Genomic DNA, 22,649 nt, shown 5'->3' on the forward strand with positions numbered 1-22,649 from the left:
AGAAAGTAACCAGTCCTTTTCATGGATTGGTAAATAGGATATTGAGCAGATGAGGGCAGTTTAGCTGTCTCACAGAGGCAACCCCAAAAGTCAGAAGGTCTTTGTAAGAATTAATAAATTAGATCTTATGATGACAGCTCCAAAAATACAATTTCAGAATTTACTGAAACAGTTAAATAGGAGCAGTACACTATTTCAAAATCAGTAAGAGGTTCAGAGTTTGTACATGTTATAAACAAAGACAAGACTATTACAGTAAACTAGGTGAAAATGTCTACTTATTTACTCCCTTAATTCTAGAATGGATCAATTTTTCTAAATCATTGTTCTCATCTCATAAAATCACTGGAAAATCCTGAAAAGTAATAGTACAAAGCTTCAGGAACATAAAACCTGAACGCTCAGTTAATGCAACCTTTAGTGAAATAAAGGAGACAAATTCTATGAAGGCAGTGTTTCACTAGGGGTCATTCTGGAAAACTGTGACATATTCTTTCACAAATCTGGTATGAGAAGCATGCCAAGGAAGTTCATGATTATTATCTCCCTGGCAGTTCTCACTATTGTCCAGTCACTTGGTCTTAATCACTGGTGGTTAATTGCAGATGGCTGTTGTTCATCTGTGTAAGAAGCAAGACTGAAGACGTCAGGACCAACATCGAAAATTGAAATCAGGGGCCATAGACAAACACTGGTTTTCCACAATAGAAATCCAAGCCACAATGTTTTAATTTAAACATTACTTCTATTCTAAAATAAAATAATTGAGACTGCTTTCTCTAATTTTCTCTAACTTTCCCTGGGAATTAAACTTTCATTTACACAGACAACAATTTTATAATTTCTTGGAAAGCTCTTGCATAGAAAGTATAATTAACTTGATAATTTAACAAGCAAGTTCATGACTAAGCCTTACATATCCCTAAGATTGTTTTGGATACTCAATTTTGAAAATCAAGTGGTCCCCAGGTATCAATATATAACGTCTTCTGGGAAATATAAACAGAGACGGTTTTAAAAAATTGTTTGGTTTTGTCTCTGAAAGACCTGAGCAAAGCAAAAATAACTACTGGGCCTTTTAAAGACTGACCTACAGTGGTAATGAAAAATCTACAGCACAACTTAGCAAAGAACTTTCTACAAAATAGTCCTTATGCAATAATTATATTACATAAAATAAGAGATTAGTGGGATACACACAGTTATGCTCACACACATTATTTCCTCACTGAAAAACAAGACAGAGTTATTCCATGAAGTGGAATAACTTCATGGAGTCAAAACTAGTGGACAGCAAAATATTTCTTAGATTATCAAAAGACAATGTGCCACTCCTACTTCCAACTTGTTAAGAATTTCCATCAAGCATTATCTCTTGAGTCCATTCTCTAATCCATCTACCTAAGAAATGTAATTATTATCAAGACTTTTGGAAAGTGAAAAATAATTTCTTCTGAAAAAATAGAACACTGGATGATAGATGGCAGGAGAGAAGACAAGGTAGATAAAAAGATGAATGGCTGATAGATGACAAATGAATAGGTAGATAGATGATAGATAGTTGAATAGATATATGCAGATTTTTCTTCCCTCGTTTCAAATAAGAATCAGCGATGATACTTTATTCACTCTACAGCTTCAATTTTTAAGTCTTTAGGGTTAGAAGTATAATTAATAAGATGATGCTTCATTAGAATAAAGTAAATAATGTGACAGTGCTTTTAGTATAACACATTGTATTATGACTGGTTGAAATTCTAGAAATATAAAGTGACTCATGCGCACCTCTCCTTGGGGCTGAAGTGGAGAACTTCCTTCTGGTTGGAGAAAATTTAGTTTGATGTACTCTGGATAAATCTGCCTTGACACTGCTGCCATGGTCTAGAAAACAATTTCCAGTGTCCACTCTAGTGACCCTCTCAAGTTTTATTAAACCAAAGTAAAGGTGTCAGAGGGTCGAAGACCTGAACCTAGTGGTTAACCAGCAAACTCCTGGTTTTGTTAACCAGCTAACTCCTGCTTGCAAAGGCAGAACATGGATGATACACTTCCCGTCCCCACAGTATGCATGAACAATGGGGTGAGTCCTGCACTAAACCTCAAGTGCTCCCACGCCATGTCCTCCTTCTGCTCTCCTCCTCTAGACCATCCTGCTAGCCCACCTGAATCCACATTCCTGCCCCAAGCCCCTTTCCTTCCTCCTCTCTCTTCCTACTCCACTCCTTTGTTCTTGTCTTCCTTCCCATGTCAATCACCTTAAATGAACATAATCTTGGAAAGAAGTATGTTCTACTCTTTAAACTATTTAATAAATAAAATTGCTTTCAATATTTTAAATAAAAAATTAGACACTTTCTCAAAGGCAGCTGATGCCATGTATTTAGTTTGTGGGTTTCCATAATTTGCTTATTTTTCTTTAAACCATCATGCCCAGGAAATAAGAAGTTCCCTTTTCCACTATCACGGCACCCAAGATCCATATGTTAGTGTAGGGCACAACACTGAAAGGGAGCTCTGGGCCGTCACAGTCAAGTCCCTGACACCAGCTCAGGCTGGTGTTGAGTTGCTCCCATACAATGGGGAAACCATCACAAAATGGGATGTTATAGCCGCCCCAGAAGCCCATTATACTTTGTGGGTTCTTTCACTATTGGAAAGTTATCTTGTTTAATTAGTCTAAATAGCTCATGCCGACCTTTTCCATTCTGCTCATCATTATTCTCTCTCAGGAGTGCTTGAAGACAATTATTGGATCACCTGTTGGCATCTCTTCCTCATGCATAATTGCTACAGCTCATTTAACCTTTCACAGGTGCTTTTTGTCACTTTTTCTTATTATAACACTAATATCTCCAGACTTTTTCCTATCACCTTTAATTATGGAACTTAAAAGTAACAAATATTATAAAGTAATAATTAGTATGGTAATGAATTTATACATGAAATAAATATAACATCACAAAATCTTTCCTTGGTGAATGAGAAATTAGGAAAACTACCCCATTCACAATAGTCTCAAAAAAACTAAAATACCTGGGAATCAATCTAACAAAGAGGTGAAAGACCTCTACAGTGAAAACTACAGAACACTAAGAAATTAAAGAAAACCTTAGAAGATGGAAAGATCTCCCATGTTGTCAAAATGCCATACTACCAAAAGTGCTATATAGACTCAATGCAATTCCAATAAAAAATCCCAATATCATACCTCTTGGAGAAAGCAATCATGAAATTCATTTGGAAGAACAAGAGACCCAGAATAGTCAAAGCAATCCTTAGCAGGAAGAGTGAAGCAGAGAGTATCACAATACCAGACCTTAAACTATACTACAGAGCAATAGTAACAAAAACAGCATGGTACTGGCACCAAAACAGACATGTACACCAATTACAGAATAGAAGACACAGAGACAAACTCACATAAATACAGTTATGACATACTAGGCAAAAGGGCCAAAAACATTCATTGGAGAAAAGATAGCCTCTTCAACAAATGGTGCTGGGAAAATTAGAAATCCATATGCAGCAAAATGAAGTTAAATCCCTATCTCTCACCCCCTGCACAAAACTCAATTCAAAGTGATCAAGGACCTAGAAATTAGCCTGGAGATGCTGTGCCTAATAGAAGAAAAAGTAGGCCCAAATTTTCATCATGTCTTCCTTAACAAGAATTCTAATGCAAGAAATAAAATCAAAGAATCAATAAATGGGATGGAGTCAAACTAAAAAGATTTTTCTCAGCAAAGAAAACAATCAACAACATGAAGAGAGAGCCTACAGAGTGTGAGAAAATCTTTACCACAGGAACTTCAGATAGAGCACTAATCTCCAGTACCTATAAAGAACTCAAAACTTTATAACAAAAATACAAATAACCCAATCAATAAACGGGCTGAGGAACTGAGCAGGCACTTCACAGAAGACATACACGTGATCAACAGATATATGAAAAAATGTTCAACATCTCTAGTAATAAGAGAAATTCAAATCAAAACTACCTTAAGATTTCATCTGACCCCAATTAGAATGACAATCATCAAGAATACAAGCAACAATAAATGTTGTTAAGAATCTGGGGAAAAAGGCACTCATACATTGCTGGTGCAGCCACTCTGGAAAGCAGTATGGAGGTTCCTCAGAAAACTTGGGATGGACCTACCATTTTGACCCAGTTATCCCATTCCTCTGTTTATACCCAAAGGAATTAAAATCAGCATACTACAGTGACAAAGCCACATCAATGTTCACAGCAGCTCAATTCACAATAGCTAAATTGTGGAACCAACCTAGATGCCCTTCGATAGATGAATGGATAAACAAACTGTGGTATATATACACAATGGAATATTATACCGCAAAAAAAAAGAATAAAATTATTGCAGGTAAATGGATGGAGTTGGAGAATATCATGCTAAGTGAAATAAGCCAATCCCAAGAAACCAAAGGTCAAATGTTTTCTCTAATAAGTGGATGATGATATGTAATGGGGTGGAAGGTCAAGGAAGAATGGAGGCACGCTGGATTGTGTGGAGGGAAATGAAGGGTGGGGAGGGGGCAGGGGAAGGAAAGATGGTGGAATGAGACAAACATCATTACCCTATGTACATATATGATTACATGAATGGTGTGAATCTACATTGTGTACAACAAGAGAAATGAAATGTTGTACCCCATTTGTGTATAATGAATCAAAAAAAAATAAAATCCTCTCTTGGGCAAGTTGTCTTTTGATTCTGATGAGTTTGTAGGGTAGGTATGGCAGGGGATGGAATGTATGTTTTCTTCAGATTAGAAAATGGAAACCTCAGGAGGTCCTAGTTTTCTGAAACACAAATAATGCCAAACTAGGAGCTAGAACTCAAACACCCAACTTTTCTCATTTATTACTAAAACTACTAGTTGGCATATTCATGTCTATGATGCAATCTTAGTGAACCTTGGTGGATCTTCTGATCTTTCTTATGTTAAAAAAACTTATTAACATATGTACATATACATATAAAATTTTCTGGTAATGTGCTTGCATGTGTGTGTGTGTGCGTGTATGTGTGTGTGTGTGTGTGTGTGTGTGTGAGAGAGAGAGAGAGAGAGAGAGAGAGAGAGAAAGAGAGAGAGAGAGACAGACATCACAGACAAATATTTCCTGCCAAAGATCTGCATGCAAGAAAGGCTGTTGTCATGGTTACTTTTTTGATAATTCTCCTATACTTTGTTATGTATAAAGGTGAAATTACTACATATTGTACAAAATTGATGCCATTTCTTGAATAAATGATATTAGAAAATTTAAGCTCAAGAGGCAGCACAATTTTAAAGTGATGAATAAAAATGTATTCACTACCGTTATCTTCTCTCTCTAGAAAACAAAACCCAAAAGAAAAAACACAAAGGCATTTGGTTTGGGATAAAGCTTGTAAAAACTCAAGTATTTCTAATTACTGAGACTATCTAAATAATGAAGACACAACTGTGGGAACCCCTTCTGACTATTCTGACAAGAAACACATCCAAGCCCTCATGCAATCCTACAAGCCCTCACCCAGACTCCCTGTGAGACTCAGCAGTATCCCTATCCCTTGCTCCCTCAGCAAATGATTCATTCTACTTCCCCAAAGTAAAGGCTTTCTGCTGTTATGAACTTAATATGTGCGTCCTTCCAAATTTCATATCTTGAATCACTAACCCCAATGTGACTGTTTGGAGAAAGGGCATTTATGGAGGTAATTATAGTTCAAGTAAGTCACAAGTTGGGGAATCCAATCAAGTCCTTATAAAAGGAGATATGAAAGATATCATACTCTCTCTTTCCCTGCCATATGAATATACCATGGGAAGTTGTCTACAAGCTAAAAAGAAAGCAGGGGTTGAATTGGCTGGCACCTCAATCTGGGTCTTCAAGCCTACAGAACTGTGAGAAAATAAATTTATGTTGTTTAAGCTACTCATTCTACTGTTTATTACCACTAAGGTATTCTGTTAAGGCAGCCTGAGCTAACAGACAGATTGGGGGATGGCTTTAGGACCAATTCTCTTCCCACCGAACTCCTCTATGTCAACTTCCCTTTAAAAAAATAAAAAAACAGAACACTTAAAATTTTGAAATCATTCATTCAAGAATTACAGGGGAAAAAATTCAGGTGTGGTGCATCCCCAGCTACTAAGGAGGTTGAGGCAGGAAGGTTGCAAGTTCAAGACATACACAAGCAACATTGTGAGAGACCCTGTGTCAAACATAAAATTTTTTTTGGAAAAGGTCCAGGGTTATAGCTCAATGGTAAAGTGTTTGCCTAGCACACATAAGACCCTGGGTTTAATCCTCATTACCATACATACACATACTTACATACATACATACATAAATAAAACTTACAGAGTCAAAAATAATATGCCCTATACCACAGGACATATAAGAGTGATCCTATGGGATCCTCACCCAACCTTTCTAATATATTTTATATAATTACACTACATTTATCAGACCCAGAAATTACTATGCTAGTAGTCCCTAAATTAGAGATTTATTTGAATTTCAGTTTTTCTGCTAATGATCTTCTGTTCCAGAATAAAATCCCTCATTTCATTTACTCCTCCAACCTGTGATAGTTCCTCAGTCTTTCATTGCCTTTCATGACCCTGAAAGTTGTGAAGATTATTGGTTGATTACTTTGTAGAATATTGCTCATTTTAGTTTATTTTCTGATATTTTCTCATTGAATTATATGTGACTAACATGAATGCCATCATGTGTAAGTCTACATGATTTCACTGTCTTATTACATCAAATCAGAGGCCTGATAGTGCTATCTTATGAATTAATGTTGATCATCTCACACAGGTACATCTCGTTACTGGTGACATTATCTAGATAACCACATGGTTCCTGTTGAATTTCTCTGCTGTAAAGTCACTGTTTTTTTTTTTTTTTTTCCTTTGTAATTAATAAAAATCTTGGCAGAGATATTTGGAGACTATGAAAATATTCTGTTTCTCCTCCACCTTCTATCCACTTATTTTAGCATATATTGGCAGGTTTTACTATCAATATTATTTTGGTGGTATTTACCTAATTGTGATTTTCAATTTTCCTTATTCCTTGTACTGTCAACTTTCAAAACAAACTGACCAACTGCAGTCTCCTGTAGAGAAACCAAAGGCAAAGGCTAGACTTCCCTGGATAATGAGATGAAGGGTGAATTTGGGACAAGAATCTGAGGAATCAACAACACAACTCTACAAAAGGAGACTTAATGGTGCCCAAATCCAGCATGGAGGCAGATGTCAGACTTCAGTCTGCTTTGATGTCTGACTTGACTTGACAGGTCTAGCCCATCCCACTTTTCTTACTTGATGAGATCAATTTTTGAGCTAAGCTTGCTTAAAGGTTTGCTTTACAGACAACTGAAAACAGATGCGGAGCAGAAGATAGGAAAGTAGTTGCAAGCAGCAAACATTTCTGAGAAGCTATTCTGACATCTTTTTTAAAAACTATTTTATTAATTTCTTTGCTAATATCATTTATCTTCTAAAGCTTGTCTAATTAATATATTTGGTGATTAATCATGACCAATACTTTGAAAATGTTTATTGCAATATCTATAAACAATGGAACATACAAATGTAGAAGACAAAAATAAGAACTTACTCATTGTATATGTATTTGGAACTCTAGGCGCTAATTCACCTCCATATCATGAATATACCTAAAAAGTTTTTATTGGACTTTTCACTATATTTTTAATTTTACAATAATACACTTTAAAAATTAAGTGTAAATATTCATAATAGAAATTATATTTTATATTTTACTTGTTAACATATTTTTCATGACTTGATATTAATGTTGAACAAATCTGTATTTCAGATCACCTCTGGCATATTTGTGTTTTGAATCATGTAACTATACATTAATCATTATGTACAATTTTAATACTTTAAGTTATTCAAAAGGAAATTAAAGATTTTTTTAAAAAGCACAAATGAGATCCAAAGTTACAGATTTAAGTTGATTAAAAAGAAGAGAATCATCTATCAGTCTATTAAATTTGTTGAAAAGTTATTAAATACTTAATTTTTAAGTTTCATGGCATTGAGTTCATAATATAGTGACATTGAACTAAGGCATGACTTCCCCACAAAATAAATATATGAATTTATCCATTTGTAATTTTCTTTTTATACACTGATAAGACAAATACAAGTTTAGAGATAGAACCTTTTCATTAACAACATTAAAGTCCTTTTTAATATCATAATTATGCCTCTACTTTTTATTTATTGTTGCTTCTGAAAAATAAATATGTAATTTTATGTTTTGAAGAGTAGCAATAACTTCATCAATATTTGAAGACTTAAGTCTTCTACCCTCCCTCATAGGAACAGTGCTATCACATGGAGAAGCTGTGAAATTACTCCTGTTGTACTCCCACTTATGGAACTTAGAGCTCAATTTTTTTTATTATGGGAAGAAATACAAAATCATTAAAAGCCAAGAGTGCTGAGTACAGTGGGACACAGGTTTGGGGTAATTTCATTCATGACCAGAAGCCCAATGACTGAAATTCTTATGCAGCTCATGCAGTGACTCTGAAGGCAATTCCAATGTGGTTAAGAAGTAGCCTCCCAGTAACATTATATACCTGTGTGGCTGCCTGGATAGTACCTCAACAACAGTACTGTGTAGGTTACATAACTTCTAGCATGCCATAACCACCCTCACATAGGCAGTTCTTCCAACAAATAGAAATGTGAAAAGGTGAACTACCCATGAAAAATCTGATTACATGGAAAGGAAGCAGCTTGATTGTTTTGGGTGAAGTTAACATGCTTCAGATGACCTCATCTGAATCCTGATGTGGAAAGTGATTTCTCACCGGCAATATATAATGTGAATAATTCACACAAAGCTAGCTAGAGGTTTGAAAAAAATGGTACTGATTCTCTTTCCTGAAATTCTTGACATTTATTGTGTGGCTCTAAATGGTGACAACAGAGATTTAGACCCTGGTAATTTTAAAACAACCTATTATACATATGGATTTTTAATTTTTTTTCTTTTTAGTTATACATGACAGTAGAATATATTTTGAGACATTATACATATATTAAGTACAACTCTCCATTCTTCTGGTTGTACATGATGTAGAATTACATTGGTCATGTATTCATATATGAACATAGGAATGTCCAATTCATTCTACTATCTTTCTTACTCTCATTTCCCTCCCTTCCTTCACTACCTCTTTGTCTAATCCAAAGTACTTCCATTCTTCACTACCCAAGTGTCTTATTGTGAGTTAGCATCCACATATCAGACAGAACATTTGGCCTTTGGATTCTATCCTCAAATCACAGCCATAAAATTGAAATATTAATTGTTATTGCAGGTAATATATGAATACTATCATAGTTTTATTTATAGACAAGACATGGTCAGATATTTTAAGTGACTGTATTTTATTCTCAAAAATTACTTTAGGGTTGGGTAGAGTGCTTGCCTCGTGGCCCTGGGTACAACCCCCAGCATCGAAAAAAAAAAAAAATTACTCTAAAAATATATTTACACATAGTAAAGGACAATCTGGTTATCTTCCTGATAAAAGTATATATCTAACTACCTCGTGCTGTGTGCAATTCAGTACGGGAGATTTATGAAATTAATAACAAATACAAGTTATAATAATAACGGAAGTAAGAGTTTTAAATAGTAGGGGCTGTGCATGTGAGGAACGATAAAACTAAGTTTCATTCATTTTGTGGTAAATTTGCCTTTACATAAATGCTTGGAAAATGTACACCTTCTGTTATTTTTCTCCCCACAAAAATGGTCTTCTATAAATTCTTAAGTGTCAAGTATGAAATCAAAATATGCTGGGCTGTCTTATGCCAACTCCCTACGGGGTAATATGAAGCCACATTCAAAAGTTATTGCCATGTACTTTAAGGCTTCCTCTTCCAGGCCTCACCTGAAGCATTCACACAATACACTACCTGAAGAGTGATATGACTGTTCCATGCAACCCGAAGCAGTGTTCTCCACAGGACCCATCATTAGGGTCCTGCATTTGCCTTCTTACACTATTCAGGGGTGGTAATGGTTCATGAGGCTTTCTTTTGGTTCCACCTTTGGACTGTGATGAAATAATGCAAGGCAGCCCTCCAATGAGAGCCCCTTGTTCTTCAGAAGGGAACAGGTTTCTAAGAGTAGATCTCAGATAAGTTGTAAGATTCTTTGGAGAACCATGACATTTTGGATCAGTATTAATGGGTCATCTGGTTATAGAATACTTCTAGGAGAGTCCAGAGCATCATAACAGGAAATGGGTCGGAAAAAGGGGGGGCTTAAATTTAATAAAAAATGTTGCCTGATTCTGAAGGTGCCAAGGACTTGCTGTCCTGAAAATGTCCTCACTCCGCTGTTCTGTATCTTCTGCATGGGAACCATGTCACCTTCATGCTTGGAACAGCCACTGCTGATAGGACAACAGAAAAGTAAAGTGGAAGCCATGGGTAGTGAATAGTATAAAAGGGAGAGGACTCAGAGAAATACGGTTTGGCACAGTTCAATGTCCTCATTTATATGCAGAAGATAAAATATTTTTAAACTACTGACCCAAAAGGATATCCCTTAAGAAGTAAATTATGCTAAATACCAACTATGATTATAATTACAGTATGTGATGCTTCAATTCTTGACAAATCTTAATGAAATGAAACTTTAAGCCTCCTTGGAAATAGGACTATTTTAATGATCAGGCAACTACTACTGTACCATGTGTGCCATTTCCTGAAGACCTTTAAAATATTTCATCTTGGAAGGTTTTTTAAAGAGCAACACAAAATTCACTGATGTTATTCTAGATGCCCTTATTAGTTCAGAGATTGTTTGGTAATTATTGCAGATCATCTTACTTTTAGGTTTAAGCTGTCAAAATTGCTTTCCCTATTTTTCTTTTACCAATAAGTAGAGTGGTTTAAACAAACCAGAACAATGACAGCAACAACAACAAAGTAATCCCCTAGAAAGATGAAGAGCAATTCAGTTTTTAAATTGTTCAAATTCTTACCTTTGCTAAATGGCATTGAGAGTTGTAAAAGAAAAATATCCCCTTCAGTTATTTCCCAGGAGGTAACTTACATTTTTGATCACTTTGATATTGCAGTTTGATTATTCGTAAGCATTATTTAATTTTTAATTTCTTTTTTGTTCTCATGGGCATAGTGTAAGGTTATCTATCTAGTAAATGTTCCACACCTGCTTTTCAATAAATAAAAACATTTCAGACAAGTTATTTATGTCATCACATCACTGCCACACTACTAAGACTGAAAGAATAAAAGAGAAACAAACTATAGATGTCTTACTATGCAAAGAAGTTACAAAATTTTACTTATTTTTTCTCTTACTCCTCAAATGTTAATATCTATATTCATGCTTAGTACTTTAAATCATTAAAAATATTAAAGAGTGACTGTGACTAAAGAAAATGTGCTTACATAGTAAAATAACATTATTCTCAGCTGCACCAAAAATAAATAAATAAAATAAATAAGCCTTAGTACATAAACTGTATGAAGAGGAAAGAATGTGATAATAAAGATTGCTTTCTAAAAAGGAATTAGGCATGAGATGAGGAGAGATATAAGAAGAAGGATCACATGAAAGGAGAGGTTTATATGAGGGAAGGAAACATGAAGCAAGCACTGAATGAACAAAGATTGAATGCACGTGCATGGCGGCACTTCTGTTCTGTGTCCATTTTGAACAAGGCACTCTGTAGTACATCAGGTTCTAGTGGTGAGAATAAATAAATACTTTGGGAGCACTCCAGTCCTTCATCTTAAGAAGCTCATTCTGGAGCATGATATGATTCTACAAATCCAGAAAAAATAGTTCATTATTAGCCAAGTAGTATGTCAAATACTCTACATACATGAACCCATGAGGAACAAACATACAGAGATTAAAGAATCTGACCAAATAGCAAAGCCAACAAAACTTGCTATGTCACAGACCTGCCTTCAAATCTTCATGTCTCTAAAGCTCATCTCATCACTACTCAAGTGACCGACCCACACTGGTGTGTGAATCATTCAAAATACGAGCAATACTTTAAAAATTTCCAAGTATAAGTCAATATAAAAAATGAAGCTCAGTGAGAAACATGTAAAGAAACCAACTCCTATGAAAAAAAAATCCTTTATGTGCTTTTAACTAAGAGTAATTTGATGATAATATGGATGGTAAGTAAACTTGTATTGTTTTAAGAGCAACTCTTGATTTACAGATAGCACCTCCAGGCAGGTATTCTTTTTATTATTTTGATTATATAAATCTGAAATGAGGATTATGCTAAAAGAGTTGATAAGCCTGCATAGAAAGACTAAAAAACATTAGCCAAGTATTAGAAATACCTTTATATGTAGTGCCAATTTTATTTTGGACTGCAATCAGTAACCTCAGGATGTGTGATTATTATAATTCAATATAAATAATAATAAATTATGTAAAATTTTACATTCCTATGAAAATAAGGATTCAGTAACACATTAGTGACTTAGGTTTTGGTAAGAGTGTTAAATCTTCCTATACATAATGTTTGCTCACTATTTTTCCTTTGGACAGTTTTTCAGACCAGGTACTTTAAAAATATCAGAAGTGAAGAAATATATTAAGACTGGATAGGAAATGAAATTTATACTTGCTTAAATTCATGAAAAAATAAATGTGATTTAAAAAATTTTGTCAACCACAAAAATTAGCCTTTTACATATTTAATAGTGTTATGTTATATGTTTATATTTAGGTTATTATGACTTTGGTTACAATCGCCATATTACCCTGATAGTATATAATAATACTTCCCAATTTGGTAAATTCTTTCTTTGCCTACAATTACATTCATTTTAATTCCTGCTGATTCTCATGAAGAACAGAGTTTACAAACGCAATGTAATGAAAATGAAAGAAATAATAAAATATTTGAGATGGAAGTACTAATTACTGAGTTGATCATTACACATTGTATACATGTACCAAATTATCACACTGTAGCCCATAAATATGTACACTTATTACGTGTGAATTCTGAAAATTTTAAGACATATATACTGCATATTATTTTCAATCCTTCATCTGTAAAAATGGATTATAAGATAGACTTCATTTATAGTATGTCCCATTAAGAGGTTAAAGAGTTACAAAGAAAAGAGAAAAAGCACACTCTACTCCTGTACTATCCAAGTGATCTTGAGAAAGTGATTTAATCTTGCTGTAGCTCAGTTTTCTCATGAATAAGCCAGGAATAACAAAAGGTTGTGGTAAGGATAAAATAAGAATAGGTCTGTATGCTTTTAACATAGGCGCTGCTATGTAGTGAGTGATCAACACACATTAGCTAAGTTATTATTACCAGTGCTCATAACATTTCAGTGATACTGCAAGGTTTCTAACAGAGGAAATATATGATCTACATTGGGTTTTAAAAGGCACACCCTAGCTTCAGTATTAAGAATAGATTGTAGGGAACTAGAATGGAAGCAGAAAAGCTGGGTAGGCAATCCTTACAGTAACTACCAAGGTAAGAGTGGTGGGAGTGGTAAGATGTGGAAAGGCTAGAAAGACAGCATCAAAGATGCTTTATTGACTGGACCTGGCATTTGTAAGAAAGGTCAAGATAATTCAAAATCTAATTTTCTTGTGGGGCATATTATGGTCCAAATGTGATCCTCCAAAATTCCTGTGTTGATAGTCACCAACAGGAAAATATTAAGCGGTGAGTTCTTCAGGAGGTGATTAAGTCATAAGGACAGAGCCCTTAAATCAAGATTAGTGCTGGTGATGCAGGTCAGTGGTAGAGCACCTGTCCAGCATGCACAAGGGCCTGGGTTTGATCCCCCAGAACAGCAAATAAAGAAACAAATCATGGTGTTATTCTTACAAAAGAGTTGGAAAAGAGCATTCTAGTTCCCTTTTTGCCCTTATGTTCCTTCTGTCACATGAAGACAGAGTTTAATCCCCTCCAGAGGACACAGGAGCAAAGCATCATCTTAGAAGCAGAAAGCAGCCCTCAGCAGACACCAAATCTGTTGGCACCTTTATCTTGGACTCCCCAGCCTTCAGATCTGTGAGGAATACATTTCAATTATTTACAAATTACCTAGTCTATGTTATTTTGATATAGCAGCAGAAATGAAATAAGATGGGGGAATATATTTGGTAAATTTTTAATGAAAGATTTTTTTTGTCTTGTCTAAGTGACTGGGGGACAGATTTTGGAGTGACAGGACACTTAAAAAGAGCTGGTAATACAGTTGTAGATTTGGAATGAGGAAATTCCAATGTGTACGACAATGGGAATTTGGGTTCATACACATTCCAGTACAGATTCCTATGAGACCTCCTGGAGATGTCAAGGAAGTAGTTGCAGAAACAAAAGGAGAGGTCTGACTGGAGGTTTAAAAGCAGAGTTGCTATTGATTAAATTATATTGTGCAGAATGGGGTTCAAATGTGATATGGTAAGTTGAAAGAAGATACTTAAAAATGAACAGTTAATCATAACATAAGTTATTTTTCCCCAGTGGAGATTTTTTAACCTCTTAAATATCTGAAATAATTGCTAAGTTGTAAGTGTATCACAATTCAACCTTGTCTAGATGTTGTTAAATGTTGAGAAAAATCACACTCCTTGAATACACAGACTATAAAAAAATTCAGTATTCCAAGAACTGTTTATCATGGAATATATTTGGGTGAGAACACAGGAAGTGGTCAATACTGGGGAAGAGAGTTTAGTGCACACATCTCACTTTTATGTCCAAGGCACACCCATCACCACTTAATAGCAAGATTCAAACATGGAAATAATTTCCTTGCATTTTAAGTTAGCATACAATTATATTCTCTAACAACTGAGCATTTATTCAATTGGAGATTCAGTCATTTGACACTGGGAATAAAGAGGAAAACACAAAGCCTGAGTCCTGAGGAGCTTACTATGGGAGACATTGTTAAGGGAGAAATTCCCATGTGCTCTACCAAACACCTTCCCAGCAGGGTGCTGAAGAAGCACATCAGTAGAATCAGTCACTGACTAGATAAATTTTCTGAATGAACTTTGGAAAGAAGGTGACTTTACAAATGGACCTACAGGAATCTAGGTACTTAGAAGACTGAGAATATGGAATGGGGAAGCATGCTGGAAGAGGAAGTGTGCGATGAAAGACACTTCCTCCTGGGACTCACGACTTCCTTCTCAGCCCCCAAATCTGTTCCATATATTCTTATTTTTTAAATTGAGCTGTCTTTGCAACATTAACATAATGTAATTGACCATTTAAACTGACAAAAATAAATGTATCTGATTTATAAAACAAACATGCTTTATTTCCAAAGGTTCCTACTTTTCACAACACATTTTGGAATGTAAACTGAATCTTCATTCATTTCTAAGGAAAAAGAAAAAGATTTCAGGCATTTCAGGAAAGCTTCTTGATGCCCATCATACTTCCTGGTCTTCAGATACCTAGGATTCCCAAAATAGCCATGACTATGGAATCCAAAGTTGTGGATTAAAATATAAGCATGTGAGCAGTTTGATGGTCATTATATCTTAATGTGGCTGAAGAGTATCAAATTCTGAGGCTCTTCCCCCAAAAAGTGAATTTGAACAAGTGGTAAAGTAAAAATAATAACTGATAACAAGCAGATTTAAGACTATCAAAGATAAACCAATGTAATTTTAGAGGCTGCATTAAATTCTTACACAAGTTAGACAAATATAAAAGTTAACTATAACCATATAATAATAACACCATTTGGAAATAAGTTATGAATTTCTATCTAGAAAGGCTTTAATGTGGGCTTTAATGTGAGGAAAGAATTTTAATAGTCCTGGCACATTCTGAAACTGAGTAAATGTCTCTAGCATCTCCCAGGAATTCCTGTAGGTGAATAAGACCTTGTTTCTTTCCTTAGGCATGAACAGTCCATAAGCAAACTCCAACACCTTCAGAAGTAAAATAACCTCTTTCAGTCTGAGAAAATACATTATAATATTTAAATCTGAAAAAGTCCTATTTATTAAATGGGTGAGTTAATCAAGGGATTGATTTTGAAAGAGGATAAGCAAAAATGGTAAGTTACTCTCTTGAATACTGACAATTATAACTACATTTCTAAGACTTCTCTCAATTAAAAAATATGACGATTTCTTATTGTATTTGAGTAGAAACTAAAACAAATTTGTGGGATGAATTTTGGAAAGCAGGGTCTTCCCCCACCCCATTATTCTTTTAGGCTAAAAAATGTACTTTCATTCACAGGATTTTGGTTAAAAACAAAATAATATTTTTATGATATTATGTAATGTCTTGAAGCATTTAGTGACAGAATCAAATAAATTCTAGATGCAATTAGTCAATGAAAATGATTAGGTCCAGGCCAAAATGTGTAAAAGCAAGAGATAAAAACCTACAGCACACATACACTTGTATGGTGGAGGTAACTTCATGGGAGTATAAATTGCAGGAAGTTGAGTCTATGATATTTATTGCACTAATAGATGAAGAATACTAAATTGATTTTTATTACATGAAAAGATGGAAAAAAGCAAGGCAAAAGTGGTTGACATTGATTCTTATTTCATAGTTATTTGTGTTAAAATTTTATTAACAACTGAATGTATTTCAATATTGAAAATATGTAACAGATGAATAGATAACATGATAACAGTAACTGAAATGTTCTTTATTCAGAGCTTATTCTGTTAACTGAGTAGGAAACTGATCCTTATGAAAAATAAATAAAGCAATACACTTTCAAACATACCAGTTGCTCCCAATGGAATACCAAGTAGAGATGCACTTGAGGACTGAGCACAGAGGGCAAACACAGAATGTCCAAGTCACAGTGGGTGAGGAGAGCAGCCGCCTTTCTGAAGTAATTAAGAAACCTTTAAAATTCCCTGGGAAAGCCAGTTCATAACACCATAATATTTTGTATGGTCCTGAATCCCTGATGAAACTTGACTGTGTGCATGTCCAAGACAAGCAGTGTAGAAGCGGTGACTAATTTCACTTATGCATCCATTCTGGTGGCCTTATAAAGTTGAGAAGACACCATTAACACAGGACAAAAGTGGTGTTCTGCAGCTGAGGTCATCTGTGCCAAATCACACCACAGTTCAATCTGCCAAACATCTGAGGGCAATGTGAAAATTTAAAACACAGACATGTGCTCTGAATATATGGAATGATTCCAAATATTAGCATTTCGGAAGACCTGTATATAGATTCTTTCCTTTTCTTTCCATTCCACTCCATTTCATTAAATGTGAGGCCATAACAAAAGGTTTCCAGACAGTTTCCCAAATTCCCATTTGTCTTCATTCCAGAATACATTATGCACTGCTGTCATATTAGTCTTGTGAATTGCTGCTCCAGTAATATTATCCCCCACTTAGAACCCATTAATGGCCTCTCATGTTCTACCAAATCAATCAGAATTTCCTCACAACAACACTACCAGTATGTATTCACACCTCATGCTGTATCCGAATCTCCTACTACTTCCCCACTTTATGTCTGTTTTTCTCCAGCCAACAGGTTGATAATGCCTCCCAACACCACAGTAGTCTCCAGGTCTTCACTGAGGCCCATCATTCCTGCAGTGGGGAATGTGCATCACTCTGTATCCCTATTCCTCTTTCCTCTCCAACTCTACTTTCACCATGAACTTTTTCTTGCTCCATCAACATATTTTATACATGCTCTCTGTGGATCTTCACAGTCCAGAAATGTCTTATGGTGATCAACAAACTCTCCTTTGTGTCATGACTCTTTACATTATTATCTCCTTAAACTTGAAGATTGTGAGCTTGTGGTTAGCAGAACCTAACATATTGCTCAAAAATGGGTGATCAGTACTCATTTGTCTCTTTGAACTGAATCTAGTAGTATTTGAGGTTTCCTTTAGTGACTGGGTATGGGGTTCTAAAGCTTGAGGTTCATCACAGTTTATTCTGAAGACTTTCCCCCAATTTTCCCCTTTTGTTTGCATACATGCACCAAAAAACTAAAACACCCAGTTTTCTTTTTCTTTAAAAAAAAAAAAAAGGGCATCCTGGATATTAATCATAACAACAAATAAATTAGAAGCATTATTTCTCAGAAATATGACTGGTTGCTACAAATTGGGCAGAAAATTTGCAGAACTAAGCATCTTCCAATATCAAGCATTGTCTTAATTAGTATTTAGACAATGATACATTTTTCATTATTCCTTGAGTAACTGCTTCAATACCTTTAATTTTATGAAATTAATTATTTCATATTGGAATAAATACATGTAGTCATTTTGTAACTAAGGTATATAAATGCCAACAATAATCTATTTATCTTCATTTTCTATATGAAGAATGATACTAAACTCTAAAAAGCATTCAATTCATATAACAGTGATTCTTCTGAGCAGCTACAATTATTTGAAGTTATCTTCTACCCTGACACAGAACTTTCTTGGTATGTTCACAGTCTCATATTTTGCCACCTAGGGAACTTCTTCCTTCTTCTCTTGTATTGGCAATCGTTAGCCATGCCTATTACATTCTTCCCCATGTCTAACTTTCTTTCAGAAAATTGACTAGCGAACTGATTTATTTCCATTCTAGGTTTCTCACCTATGCACAATATCTGCTAAATAGTTGGCCCACAATAAAAATCTTTTGAAAAATCAGAAGAACAACAACAGCAGCACAGAAGATCTATTTCAATTCATGAGATGGTTACAATATATCTTCACCACAGTGACCTCCATTACCTTAAATTCAGTATATACCAAACACAACTTAGTGCTGCTGCTTGTCCTCCTAACCCCCAAACTCTTCAAGTTTCCTTCCCCTGGATTCCAATTCCCTTCTACTCCTGTTCTGTATTGCATGATCTGAAACACAATGAAATCATTTATTTCATTTCTGTTTTCTTTTATTTAAATGTTAATTATTCCTATTATTATGTCCCTAGGGTCTTATTCTGGGCTATGTTTATGACATAATATTTATTATTCACTAAATGCTCACCACATGCCAGACACTGGGCTAAGTTTCATGGGCTTTATTTTTATTGATTTTCAAAGTAACTCAATTAGAAGGTGCTACAGTTATTTATATTTTACAAATGAGAAGTCTTTTATATATTTATTGAGTGTGAGGATATATAATTATATATGAAACTACCTTATGTCCAAGTTTCTATAAGTTTAATCTCAGAATTAAGTACATATCTATAATTTAATTTTTCTCTAATAAATACTTATAAATAATTTTATCAGAAAAATATTGAAATAATATTACTTTAATTTGATAAATGAGTATCATTAGCAAGAGAATTAACTATATAACTACATTTAGCAACACAAACTGTTATTTAGAACATGTTTTTTCTCTTAAAAGAAAATGTTATGTTGGCAAGTGTATATTATTCAGAGATTGAGATCAGTGCAGTTATTTTGAATAACTCTTTTTTAATAGGCAATATGAATGACCACAACTAGAAACTAATGTGGTTGCTAAAAATCACCAAAATATTTTAAAAATGAAAAAAGGCGTTACTTTAGTTTCTTGTTTTGGGGGTGCCATCCATTATCCTTTCCTCTCTGAATAGTACTGAAAGAAAATTCACATCTATAAAATAAATTTCATAACTAGAAGTGGAGATAATTCAGGCAGGGATGAAGAATCTATTCAAATGAAGGAGGATCCTTACAGCAGAAAACTGAAGCACTAGGGAAAGAGAGATCCTTCTTGTATCTAAGACAAGCAGTAAATGGTTTGCTCCACTGATTCTGACAACCTGCAGGTTGGTTATGAAACACCAACACGAAGCCTTCAAGACATGGAAGTTTCAGAAAATGTGGCAGATGAAACACATTGTAATGAAAACCCAAGGGACACATCTCTCTTCAAAATAAATCAAAGCCACTCCTGAGGAATAAACCAACTATGGTAAGCAACTGGTAGTGCGATTCTGCTTATCTAGGGGTACCTATGATTGAATGACTAGTACCCACTGAAAGAGGGCGCGCACCCAGAATGCTACTGTGAACAGCGCCGAGGGCAGGAAACATGCACGACGCTCCACTGGGGAGCCTGGCTTTTACATTAGTCATTTCATGTGATCCTCACCACACTTCAGGGATGTGGCTCTTAATCATTCTCATGTTATAGATGAGGAAACTGGGACCTGAAGATTTCCTTGTTTAAAATCTGAAAGTAACTTGTGAGGCTGAATTGAACTCTTTTCTGACTAGGATTGAATGATCCTTCTTCTCTAGTCCAGGGTTGAACCAGAATACAGAAATACAGCATATTTGATATTAACAAATGTGTCTTCTGCCTTTCCAAAACCCCTGACCCTGACCAGGTGAGGGGAGAGGTGGGCTGTGACACAGATCAGGAAGGCTCCAATAATACCCAGGGTGGATAAAACAGGGAACAGAAGAAAGAGAGAATGGCTCCTACCTAGCTCAATCCTGCTCTGTTCTAGGGCATAACCATCAAGAAATCTAGGCTTTGTGTGAAAAGACAGAAAGAAAGGAAGGGGAGGGAAGAGAAAAGGAAGAGAGGAAAGGAGGAACTGGGGTGAAAGAAGGGAAAGAAAAATGAGAGTGGGACTCAAAGTTGGAGAGAGTGATTCAGAGGAATTAATATCCCACTCTTCTAAGGAAGCACATAATTAAAACTTCTTCATCTTCTGAAACATCTAACTAAAAAAGTCACAAGCGTAGACAGCCTCTCTCACTTTTTTTTTCCTTTTCTTTTTTGCTTCTGTCTCTGCACTTAGAATTGCCTACACATTACAGAATGTTTTGTTTGATTTCCTTTTAATGTTCCAGTGAATATTCAGAGTGTTTCCTAATTTACATGTGGTGTGGTGCTGTTTACACATAGATCCCATGAAAAAGTAAAATAAAAAGGTGTGAGTGTTCATGTGTGAGTGTGTGCATTGAGACAGGAGGAGGAGGTAATTAAAGGAGGTAGAAGCAGCTTATAAAAGCCTGTTTCTTACACTATCCACCCTCATCAAAAAACAAATCTGTAATTCATGAGTAAAATATAATCTGAATTTTACATCAGCACTATAAAGGTTCTTATTGAGTGTAAGTTTTTAAAATGTTATTGTGTTATAAAATTTAATGGAAAATTTTTCTTTCCCTTAAAAGTAAACCCAAATGCCACAGACATTTCCCAAAAATTCCAGCTGTCTGCTTGCTCTCCCTGTGTCTCCAGAGCTATTTTATTTTTCCTTCATTGGTAGTTTAAAGGTGTACTCTTTGATATGTAATAGCATTTTAAGGGACTTAACAGAATTAAGATTTTTCCAATGGACTAAGCAATGTATTTTCACATAACTGAGGTGCACATCACAAAATTAGTGTTTTAATTGGAAGACTTTCATTACTGGTTAAAAAGAGTCAACTCAATGAAAGAATAGGCTTCAAAATCAATCAAGATGTTAGTCCAATAATTTAACAAGTGTATTAGTATATGCATAAATGTGAAATTTTGGAAAGTCCAGTCATAGGAAGAAAAAATTTCTAATTTATAATAAAGTCCCAGAGTGCTTCTAGTAAAAATTCTTTTACATTCTACCACACCCCATGTGTTGCAGTTTTTTCCTATAACCTATGTTGTTTTTTCCACTGAAGCAGTCATAGCCCCAGTACATTTCTTTCTAAATACAGAATATCTATCCATCCATCCATCTGTCCATCCATTCATTCTTTCAATCATTTATTCAGTTCGACCAAAAGAACAGTCGTTTTTCAACCACGGATGCCTAGTCTAATATAAGACACTAGAGAATACAGACAGACAGAATGTACCTACTCTTGAGCAGATTAAAAGGTAATCAGATGATTCCAGTACAATGAAAGGACAGCCACATTAAACAGATGAGCAAACGTAAGAGAAAAAGAGCCTGTAAGGGCAGAAATTGTGCCTCTTACCTCACCTCTACACAGAAGGTGAAATTTACATTTCACAAATGCAGTTGACAAAATATTCTCTCTTGCATTTGGCCTGTTTCTGTTCCTTCCCACCTGTCTCTCAACCAGGCTGACTATTCTCTCCCTCATGCTCCAAGGAATTAGTGACTGCACACTGCATTCTCTGGCACCTGTGTAGTGATACTACACTGTTTTGTGTCCTAAAGTTTCTCCCTTAGGACTGAAATACTTGAAGGCAAGCACTGGTTCTTTCATCTTCATGTCACCAATACTGATTGTCTAAATGAATGATAAATGGAAAAAAGGAACAAAAATACAGTGGGTCCTCCATTTGTCATTCTGCATATTGTGTTCAATTAACCCCAATTGAAAAATTAGTCAAAAATCACATCCATACTGAATATGGACAACTTTTTTTTCTTGTCATTATTCGCAATACAGTGCAACAACAATTTATATGACATATACATTGTAGTAGCTATTGTGAGTAATTTAAAGATTATTTATAGTACACAGGAAGATATGTACAGGTTATATGCAATCACTAAGAGACTTAAGCATTAGTGGATTTTGGCATTCATGGGGTTCCTGGAATGAATCTCCAGTAGTTACTAAAAGACAACTAGTACCAGTATAGAAAACCCTAG

The 22,649-nt window shown here is 35.0% G+C and overlaps 1 protein-coding gene across 4 annotated transcripts in view; it reads right to left on the reverse strand.

The window, feature by feature from the left end:
* Nucleotides 1-22,649, reverse strand: part of KCNQ5 (potassium voltage-gated channel subfamily Q member 5) — a 519,052-nt gene that overhangs the window by 471,336 nt on the left and 25,067 nt on the right. The window lies entirely within an intron of this gene.

The sequence above is a fragment of the Sciurus vulgaris genome, assembly GCF_902686455.1.
Source record: "Sciurus vulgaris genome assembly, chromosome: 7".
In the NCBI taxonomy this organism is placed as follows: Eukaryota; Metazoa; Chordata; class Mammalia; order Rodentia; family Sciuridae; genus Sciurus; species Sciurus vulgaris.